Raw genomic sequence first — 10,963 nt, 5'->3', positions numbered from 1 at the left:
CATCATCACCATCATCATCATCATCATCACCATCACCATCATCATCATCACCATCACCATCATCATCACCATCACCATCATCACCATCATCACCATCATCACCATCATCATCATCATCATCATCATCATCATCATCACCATCACCATCATCATCACCATCACCATCATCACCATCATCATCACCATCATCATCATCATCATCATCATCATCACCATCACCATCATCACCATCATCATCATCATCATCATCATCATCATCATCATCATCACCATCATTCATCAAACATTTTCTCATTATCATCTAATTTGATTCTCTTAATTCTGAAATAGAAAGGACAGAAATTATGAACCAAGAAGAGATATTTTAACCTTTTTGTGTCATGTATCCCCTTGGAAACCTGCTAAAACCTGCAGAACTACTCTTTATCCATTAAAAAAAGTAGAGTGATTTTAAATGCATAAAATAAACAAAATTGATAATGTTTAAATGCAGTTATCAAAATTGTTTTTTCATAACTTCATGTGGCCCAGGTTAAGAATCCCTGGTCTAGAGGCATTATGAGGTAGTATATAATTAGATTCGGTTGGACTTCAGAAAGATAGATTCATGGGTCAAATCCCACTCAACCCTTATGACTTGTGTCTTTATTGGCAAGTTTGATCATGCTTCCTCAACTTCCTTATGCACTTAAAATAAAAATAATTGTTGTTTAATAATGCATACCAAAACCTCTTAGAGGGACTTATAGTGAAGCTCAAATATAGACAATACACACAAGGTACTTTGTAAACTTTAAAATTGAGGGTGACCGTAAGTCATTTAAGCTCTCTCAGCCTCAGTTTCCTTATCTCTAAAGTGGGGATAATAATGCTGCCTTCTTCAGAAATTGTTTTGAGGACCAAATAAAGTAAGTGAAGTGATTTGAAAACCTTAAAGTTCTATATAAATGCCATTTTTGTTATCATTATTCTCCTCACAATAATTATCACTTAGCATTATTCATTTATCCCTTATTTTAGAAATGGGACAACCAAAACTTACATTTATGGACTTGTTCAAGGTTGCATAGCCTAAGAAAAGAGAAGATTAGATCTCACATATCTGTTCTCTTAACTACAACATGCTGCCTAAAGAAGTTTTTAAAATGTGAAACTGTTATAACAAAAATGCATAACAAGTAGGTGTCCTTATATTCTGGTAAACCCAAAGTAGCAAATTTGTCACAGCTCCTAAAACTGAGTTATCCTATGAACAGTTACTTTAGTATGTGAACATTTAGGGAGGAAGATCTCCAATGTTTCTGGATGCCTTTACTGAGGATTATAGCTTAGTGGTATACATTCAGTAACTGCATGAATTCAGTGTTGAGCATCAATAGTGGAAATTCTTTTGAGGTGACATGCTGAAATGCAATAAGCCCAAAGAGGGCGAAGATGACAGAGCGCTGCCAAGCTCTCCCAATCAGAAGAAGATCATCTGAAAAGTATCTGGATGGTTTTAGTAGGAAGATGCTCACCTATAACTGAGGAGAGTGAAGTAGCATTAAGGCTCCCTTGGGTTTTGTCCCAGAGAGGATTAGGATTTAAGCAGAAGGCCAAATTCCATAAGGGAATATTATGAAGATGTCATAATAAAAAAATTCATCTTATGAAAGCAGTTCTCAAGTTATACTTGTAATCTATCTTTCAAAACAAAAATTTACTAAATAAATATATTGGTAAGAATGTCTTGATTCTAAATTAAGAGGCATATAATAAAATACAAATCTTCTTGGAGGAAGTAATTTATATATCTCTATGTGTGTATATATATACATGTATATATATAAACATGCATATATGCATATGTTTTCTACCTCCACATATATGTATGTATACAAACATATAAAATATATTTATGTATAATGTTGTGTATATATGTATATACATTACACCTTTTTTCCCCCAGCAAAGCTTGATCCTTTAATGCCTCCATTCTAAGAACAAATTGAGAACTTCTGCATCTCAATATCCTGCCATGTTAAATGCTAGTCTTTTGGAAGCCCCCTCCAACTATTTTGTTTAAAAACCTTTACACTTCTGCTTTTCTTGCCCAGTGAATGGCTAAGCTTGTGAACTTGGATGTCCTGTTTTATATCTAGTCTCATCTGACAAGCCTGCCCTTTTCTTTGTCTATAAGTCCAAACCCTCTAGATCAATTTATATTCCTAGCCAAATTAGGCAAATGGAGAAAGGGACTAGACTTGAGATTTCACTCATAGAGGAAAATCCCTCTACCAGCACCTTATTCGAAATTTATGATTTTAGTGAGTTGCCTAGAACACTTAAAGGTTAAATTACTACTCATGTAGTATGTGTCAAAAGTATGACATGAACCTAGGTCCTGCTAGCTTCAAAACAAGTTCAATATCCACTATGCCATGATGATTCTAAAATTATGAAAGCCAAATTTTGTAACAAAAGTAAGGAAACAATAGTGAAATGTAATTGAAACAAGATTAAAGAAGAGATTTCTTTTAGAGTCTTGCAAGAATATAGCACAACATAGCAGAGACAAAAAAAATGTCTCCTTCTGAATTTTGTATTGGCCTTGCAGAGCTTTGGACTGGCTCCTGGGGCTATTGTAGCTGCTGTGGTCATCTGAAATCCAAAGTCCATCACCCATTGGTTTAGCCTCATCTGGTGCTTTTTAGCATTCTTTGTTTGAATTATAAAAGTATTTTAGCATGTGGGAAAGAAGGAAGTCAGAAACAATTTCTAAACCTTGGCCTTTTTACAGAGTGTGTGCTTGCTTCCTTCAGTTCCTGATTAGGAAAGGGGGTTGTATTTTATATCCTTTAATTCTTGTATCATGTACTTTTCAACCTTAAATATTAAAATAATTGTAATTGAATTTGTATACACACATGATATAATGCTCAAAAATTTTTTTTTTCCCAATGGGATGACTACTTTGCAATTTGGAGACCACTGTTACAAGACAACAGATGGGGTTTTTATTCCAAAAATTATCATCCTCCTAAACCTAATACAGAGAAGACAGCCTCAGTCACTGGAGACCAATCCAAGGAGGTTTGTGTTCTTTCAATAAAGTCTAGACCTTTTTCTAGCCATGTTCCACACCCTGTTCTTTTATAAAGTTAATTGGAGAAATCATCAAGTTGATCAGTGGCTTTCCTCAGCAATCTTAATATCATTTATGATATTTCCAATGCTGGTATAGAAACCATAAGGCCACAATTAAGGCAATTCCATTTTATCAAATGCAAATTATAAGTTTATGTATAGAAGAACAAGAATACTTTGAAATTTATGCTGCCACTGTGGAAGTTTAGGGTTAGGGGTGCTTGAGACCCCAAAATACCAACACACTGGGTCCTGTTGAATAAATTCAACTCCAGCCTTCTTTCAGCCAAAGACTTGTCATGAGGGGTACACTGTTAAGCAGCCTAAGTATTTGTGATGCTTGTATCAACAAGCAGGCCAGAACAATCTGTCACAGACTGAGTCTGAGCTAGATTGAATCCCAGTCACTTCTTGGAGGCAATATGGATCTTATATGCAGAAAGTTTATGGAGGGATCTAGGGGTAGTCTAGAGGAGGTGTTTGGGGAAGGTTTTGAGGAGGAATCTAAGAAGGACCTTGAGGGGACTGAGGTCAGACTTTAGGAACCAAGAAAATGGGATTAAAGGTGGGAAGGAACTGCAGGCTACCTGGAGATAACAAACAATGGAGGGTTAGAATAGTTTAAGGGTAACAGATTTGGTCAAAGATATTTTCATAGGATCAAGGGTGGGAGGTAGCTGAAGGCTACCTGGATATAGCAGACCATGTAAGGCTAGTTTAGCTTAAAGGTAACAGATATTTAGTCTTGGTGATAATGGAAGGCTTATGGTTTCAGGTGAATGCTAGATCCAGGGGGAAAATTCAAGGAGTTCAAGAGGGTTCCCAATACTATACCCATCACCACAAATAGCCTAGTGTACTTACTATGCCAACAGTTTTGCTGATTCACTGTAACCCAGGAGCTCACCCCATTTTGTTGGCTTTGATGTCAAAATGAAAGAGTTCAGCAAAGCCCTTCATACAGTATCAGCTGTTATCTGGGATATTATATTATCTTAATTATTCTAAACTTCTAAAGAATGTAGCATCAAAAAGTATGAGAATGATATTTTCAGAGATAATGAAATCACAATATTGACATGACTTTTGGATTTTGAATTTTCTAATACATCTAATATTGAAATTAAATTCATGATGTTGCATAGTAGTTGTTTCATATTTGACTTTTTTTCCATCTTTGCTATGAGTAAACAATTTGGTCAGCTATGGATGGTCACAGGTCATATTGTTGTGTCAAAAATGAAGCAAGGGTATAAATTTAATGTGGATTTTACTTGAGCTCATGACTGTTGGAAGGTAGACTCAAATCAAACAGCCCCGAGCAGGGGCAGTGTCAGAGTATTTAAAGACAAAAACCACAAAGCAATGGTCTGATCTGTGCAAAAGCAGGAACTTACAGAAACAGAGAAAAGCAATTGGTTAATACTCAATATAGTATCTTATATGGGATATGGTTAAGTTTCAATTTCCTAGAATAGGGTGGATGACTATGCCTTGGGCAGTTTCCCAGAAATATGCCTTGGGTGGTTATTCTCAGCACAGGTGTAGGATTCTCTGTAGCCTTACTTTACTTCTGTGAAGAAGGGAGTACAAAATGGTGGGGACTGAGACAAGATGGAGTGTGACTCGGGTTTGGGTACAACAATATTAGGGATGATTTGATGGAGAGATTTTACATTTTTTAATTACTTATTTTAAATATATCAGCTGTTATCAACCACACAGAAATAGACTTCTTGATTTCATAGAATCTTGGGATCATAAATATTAATACAATTTCTTACCAGACACTACACATTTTAATAAAATAAGGAAACTTGAACTTTTTGCTCCATTGTCAAGAAAAAAAAAATCTGCACATTGCTAATTTGTTGAATGAGCTGGCATATTTCATTGCTAGATTGGGTGGGCTTAATTCTTCTTCCTTTGTAATGAAATAAATACCTTCTTTGCCTATGTTCATCTTTCCAAAGACAAATACTATGAAATGATGCGGGGTATTTGCAGGCAATCCCACTGATAATTGTGTTTCTTTTTATTAGATGTACTGTACTCATTTGGAGAATGAAATGGATTATTCTTTTCACAGAGGAATTTCCTTTCTTAATAACAATCCATCGATATACTGTTTAGTAATAAAAAGGGCTCTAGATATAACTGGATAGTAATATGAAATTCTTCTCACCTGGACCCTCTGCTGATACCATAAACCCTTTGAGGGGTTCAGCAATAAGGGGTCAGAGAACAGAAACAATATTATCATAATTTCTCTTCTTTAGATCTATCTTCTTAATGAAAGAAGTATGTTGGTTGAGACAAGGTTGCAAGTTGAATAATTCTGCTTTTGTTCTTCAGTAGAAATATAAGCAAGAACCCATGTGTATCCAGAGTTTGGGGAGCAGAAAACCTGATCAGGCAGCCTTTGTAAAACCCTGACTTTCTTTGGTAGCAGGAGGACATGAAGTCTAGACTACCCCATCCCTGTCCAATTGTGAGAAATTACTCTTTTTTTCTAGTAACCTTAAACTGTGTGTGTGTGTGTGGGGGGAGGGCCGGGAGGGCCAAATAGATTAGAAAAAGTGTTATTAGTGAAGGGCGGAAGAGAGGATAAAAGCTAATTGGCCCCACCTTGCCAAAAAGGAAATCTTTTTGATCTAAAAGATAAGGTTTAAGATCATCTGGTTGGGCTCATAATTTTAGGAAACATTAGGCCATTGTATCTTATCATGGAATCCTGTAATGTTCCTTCTGTCTACATTAAGTAGAACTTTTCTCCTATCTCTCTTCTGTAAGACTTGGGACTTTTTTCATTGATCTGATAAGCAAAGAGATAAAAAGCTAAGCAGAGCTTGTTTGCAGGTTACATGTACACTGCAAACATCTAATGGATTTGTTGCTTCTCCAGGGAAATGTTAGTTAACTCTGGACAATATTGACTTTGCAGTGAGTAGGACAAGAATGACGAGGCAATTATTTCTGCTCTCTCCTGTCTTCAAGAGGGTTATTGAGATAAAAATTATAGCTATCTATTAAACACCAGATAATCACAGGAGCACAGTGATCTTTTGCAGTTCCAAATAAAAATGACTTTTTGCTTCATCACTCAAGGTGGGAAGAAGTTCTTGTTCCACATTGGGATGATTTAACCTAGAGAAGTTTAGCTCCCTTCTCTCCACATGCTTAACCCACAAAAACCTGACAAGTATAGCAAAGACACATTTATCAAAGCAAGGGGTAAAATATTACTTAAGAAAGTTAGGTAGAGTAGTTTAGACAATGGAATACACAATGAAAAGGGAACTCTGTGGCCTAGGAATGAGATAAAATCTCAGTCCTCACAAGGAGATAATGATCTCACCTGTTCTACCAATGGCTAGAGGTCTTTGCTTTCCCCACATGTCTGTAGTTCAGGAGAGATTTCCCATCTAACATTCAAAGTTCATGCCTTCCCTCTCTTCACAACTCACTCCTCTCTCTTTTTCTCCATCTCCCTCTTCTCTCCTAGCCAAAGTCTCTCAACTAACCAGGGGTCATATCTCCTTCCATATACATATCACACAGCTATAGCCTTGTCCTTCAGGGTATAGGTCAACTTCACCTGAGTAGGGTTGAGAGAACAGAAGATGCTGCTGTTAAAAGAGCAAATCCCCAAATCTCAGAATTGTGAGGTTATCTAGTCTAACCTCTTCAAAATTTCCTTTGATAGCCTCTGAGATGTTTTTATACAACCTATAGTTGAAAAATTTAATGAGATAACCACCTCCCTCCTAAGAAGTCCATTTCACCTTTGGATAGCTCTAAATTGTTAGGAAGTTTTCCCTTACTTTGAGTCTTTGAAAAAAAAATCCAACCTTTCTGCTATGAGCCCCTCAAATACTGAAGCTTATCCTATTTATCTTTCTCTGGGCATGTTATTGTTTATCAATATCCTGCCTAAAATGTGATATCCAGTAAAGAAGACAAGATTTGTAAGTGCAGTCTAATCAGGGCAGAGGTTCAAGGACTATAATACTTGTGCTAGACATTAGGCCTCTCTTAAGGCAGTCAAGGGTCACATTAGCATTTTAAAAATCGACACATATTGCTTTTTCATTTTGAGCTTGAAATCTACAAAACCATTCATATATGTCTCCCACGCTATTGCCTAGCTTTCTACATTATGTATTCATAAGTTTATTATGCGAGCTTTAATGTAAAGATATATTTATACCCACATACAGACAAATTATATATATATATGCATATATGTTTGTATGTGTATATGTATATATATTATAGATATAGATATATAGATATTCCTTTTAATTTTATGTGAGTCCATCATCCCAGCTGGTCAATTTTTTTTGGAGGGGTTCTTGATTCTATCATCAAATGTAATAGTGATTACTCCCAGTTTTGTGTCGCTTGAAAGTAAGCCATCTACTGCTTTATCTAAGTGCAAGACCTGAGTACGTATCCCAGCTCTGCTACTTACTAACTCAGCAATCTTGGACAAGGCACTTACCTGCTAATAGCATCTGTTCTGTTTTTTTGAGATTTCCAACCTTGATCTAAGAGTTAATGTACTATTGTGGTTTTCTTTTTACACCACTATTTGTTAACTCTTAAGAGACCACATGATGTAGTGGAAAAAAATGTTGGATTTGTAGTTATTTGGCATGTTCAAATCCCTGCTCTGCCATTTACCACCTGTGTGTCCTTGAACAAGTCACTTAAATTGTGATCTTTGTTTCCTACTCTTTAAATAAAGGGAGATGTACTAGTTTTATTCTGAGGTCTCTTCCAATACTAAACTAATGACCCAATGATGTTTGACAAATAATATGGTGGAAATGATTCTCCCTTTTTCACACACATTGGTGCTGTTAATGAGAAGAAAGCCAGGCATATCCTGGGTGTATTTCTCCGAGTATCTGTAGAATGACATAGGTTAAGAAGCAAAAGAGAATTCAAGAATACTGCCTTAATAGCTGCATCAGTAACAGTCACCATAGTGATAGCTCACATTTAGGTCATATTTTAAGGTGTGCAAACTTTTGTATACATTATCTCATTTGATGTGTTTCTATTTCTTTTTAATATATCTTTATTTATTCTCTTTTTTTAATCTGCCTATCCTCACTTTCTTCCATCAAGAACTAAATTCCCTGAATGCAGTCTAAACTCCATCAGTGGTTTTTGACTAGCATCAAAGTGAAAATTCAGACAGATAGAGGTGACTCAATTGTCCATTAAGGTGCCATCCAAGCTAGTTAAAATTTTACAGGCTCAGAATTGTGGGTGCTTCACTAACTTCTGAATAAGAATAAGCACATCATCTTATGATTCTAGCAATACCTAGGCACTATTGTGAGTTATAAATAAAGGATGAAACTGTCTCTTTAGTTAGATAATCTACAAATGAGTTTTCAGTTAGTTAAAAATAATTTTGACTTAAGAGCTCAAAAGAGATATATGGGATGGATTCACATTATTCTAAAAACTATCTGGCATGCTATCTAAGATGAAAAACACAAAGAATCATCTATTGGAGTCACTGCTTGGTGTGGGTTTAAATGAATATGAATCACTTATCAAATACATCAAACGATATTTGAATAAGAATGAATGGGTATGTAGGTATGCTCATGTGCTTGCTAATGTTAGGAAAAAGGGAGATCAAAAAAGATTAACTTTTTTGAAGCACTAGAAAAATACATTTCTCACTTTGTTTTTGTAAAGTGTCATTGTACAATTTTTGTAAAGCTGAAGAATAAGAAAATCAATTCTACCTATATGTGTGTATTAAATATGTACCATATGGAAAGTGCTGGGGATACAAATGTTAGAGTGGAGTTGATTGATTTACACAATCAAGTCAACCCACCCAATTTATCACTTACAGGTGGTAAGACACCTAATCAACCTCATTTGTAGGCTTTGGCCTTTTTAAAAAGCCCTTGGAATTGTGACATTCCCCTACCCTTTCTTTTATAAATGATTTTGTGACATTAAAAAAAAATTTACTATTCCCCATGTTTCATAAATGTCCAGATACAGTTTATTGCTTTCTTCGTGGCTGTTTTAAACATGTGGTTTCCATTGCTTTTCATCACACCATAAGTATTTGGGGCTGACACTTGAAAGGTTCTAATGTAGTACAGGAGTATGTTGGGGCCAGTTCAGACCAACTCCTGAGAGCCAATTGCTAAATTTGCATTGTTAGCATTTATACCTTGAAAACTGACAAATCCTGCAATTGAGAGCTTGGTTTTTTATTATTTTTGCTGTTTAAATTTTTTAAAGCGATGAAGAAAATGTTAATGTAAATGAAACTTAAAAGTTTGTCATGTGTGCGGTTCTGTTTTTAGCTATTTGTTAAACATTTACCAGTGCCCTTTTCCCCTACTGACCCTAAAATTTATAAGGGGATGAGTTCAAAAAGTATATTAACTCTCTTACTGGATGGTATATCTTTTTCCTTTAAAGGACAAAATGGTACAACTCTTTGTCATTTTATTTTTTTTAGTTTTTACGATTTCATGGGTCAGAGGCACATCCTCTAATTTGATTTAATTTTTATTTCTCTAATTGGAATAGAAGTCTGAACTAACATAAGGTTTATGCATCTACTTCCTATTAGTTTATTTTAAATGATACTGAAATTTGAGCCCTTAGTTTACTTATAAAAAATTACTGGGAATGGCCAATGTTTTAGTGAGGAAAAATTATTTTCTTTTATCTTACTTAGTTCAACTATATAAATATTTGAAAAGGAAGAGATCAACTGAAACTTGACTATTAGAAAGAAAAAGCTTCCATTCTTTCATTTCGGAAATATGATACCCCCCAAAAAAAAGTTAAGAAAGAGATTAACACGAAGATTATTTGGGGGAAAACATTCTTCATTTGTCCTGCTAGAGTATTGGACATTGAATATTGCATGCATTATTAGATGCAGATACCATATTGATTTGATTTAATTTTTTTTCTTCATGACTAGGAAAAGTTCTATTTAAAATTGTTCATGGTATTTAAAAAAGAAATTCATAAAAATTTTTTTGAAAGTTTTAAAAAGTGTTTGATTTTTTCAGTTCTTTTGGTGTTGTACTGTTGAGAGAAAGAGAGAGACAGAGAGACAGAGAGAGAGAGAGAGAGACAGAGAGAGAGAGAGAGAGAGAGATCCATTAACAGAGAAGTTATATTAATGGCATTCTCTTTTGAGGGTCGTAGAGGAGAACAAAGACATATAATCAGAAACACTACAAAGAAGATATAAATAGGCTAAAAGGAAATTCATTTCGCCGTGTGTATTAAATGTAAGCTCACTCACCCACACATAGCTGTGTGGGTTGTGCAAAACCAGAAAGCAAAGAAAAAAGCTGCGCCATGAGCAATGTGCTGGCACCTATGGGAACAGCTTAATTATCTGGTCACACATATGACTTGTGCTGGTTGCAGTCTCAGCATGCTCTCTTTCCATTGGGGATGTGACAGCAGCAGTGCCATCAGAGTGGCAGCCCAGGGTGACTTCTGGAGTTGTCTGAAAATTGCAGGTTCAACATGTCCTTTGTTTGGAACCTGCTCACGGTGGACGGCGTGCTAGATCCACTCGAGCAATGGCGGTCCCTGGATCTCTTAGGAAAGCATTTAAAGATGGGTTTTGTTAGTTTGTCACAGGGTCGCCGTGGAATTGCAAAGTGCACGCGTGTAAAAAGAGACGATCACACCGGCGGAGAGACACCGCAATAAGGGACAAACTGTATTCGGCTTTAATAATAAGAATCACTGCTGAATTAAAAGAAACTGGAGAACTCTCTCTCTCTGTCTCTCTCTCTGTCTCTCTCTGTCTCTCTCT

At 35.7% G+C, this 10,963-nt stretch overlaps 1 protein-coding gene across 1 annotated transcript in view; it reads left to right on the top strand.

Moving 5' to 3' along the window:
* Window positions 1–10,963, top strand: part of LINGO2 (leucine rich repeat and Ig domain containing 2) — a 1,702,561-nt gene that overhangs the window by 1,162,887 nt on the left and 528,711 nt on the right. The gene's annotated exons all lie outside the window — the stretch shown is intronic.

The sequence above is a fragment of the Petaurus breviceps genome, unplaced genomic scaffold (genome assembly GCF_028583685.1).
Source record: "Petaurus breviceps papuanus isolate PSGF00001 unplaced genomic scaffold, PetGlider_PUasm1.0 125, whole genome shotgun sequence".
Taxonomy (NCBI): domain Eukaryota; kingdom Metazoa; phylum Chordata; class Mammalia; order Diprotodontia; family Petauridae; genus Petaurus; species Petaurus breviceps.
Note: the sequence above shows the minus strand (reverse complement) of the source record. Positions and strands in the feature narration are given on the sequence as shown.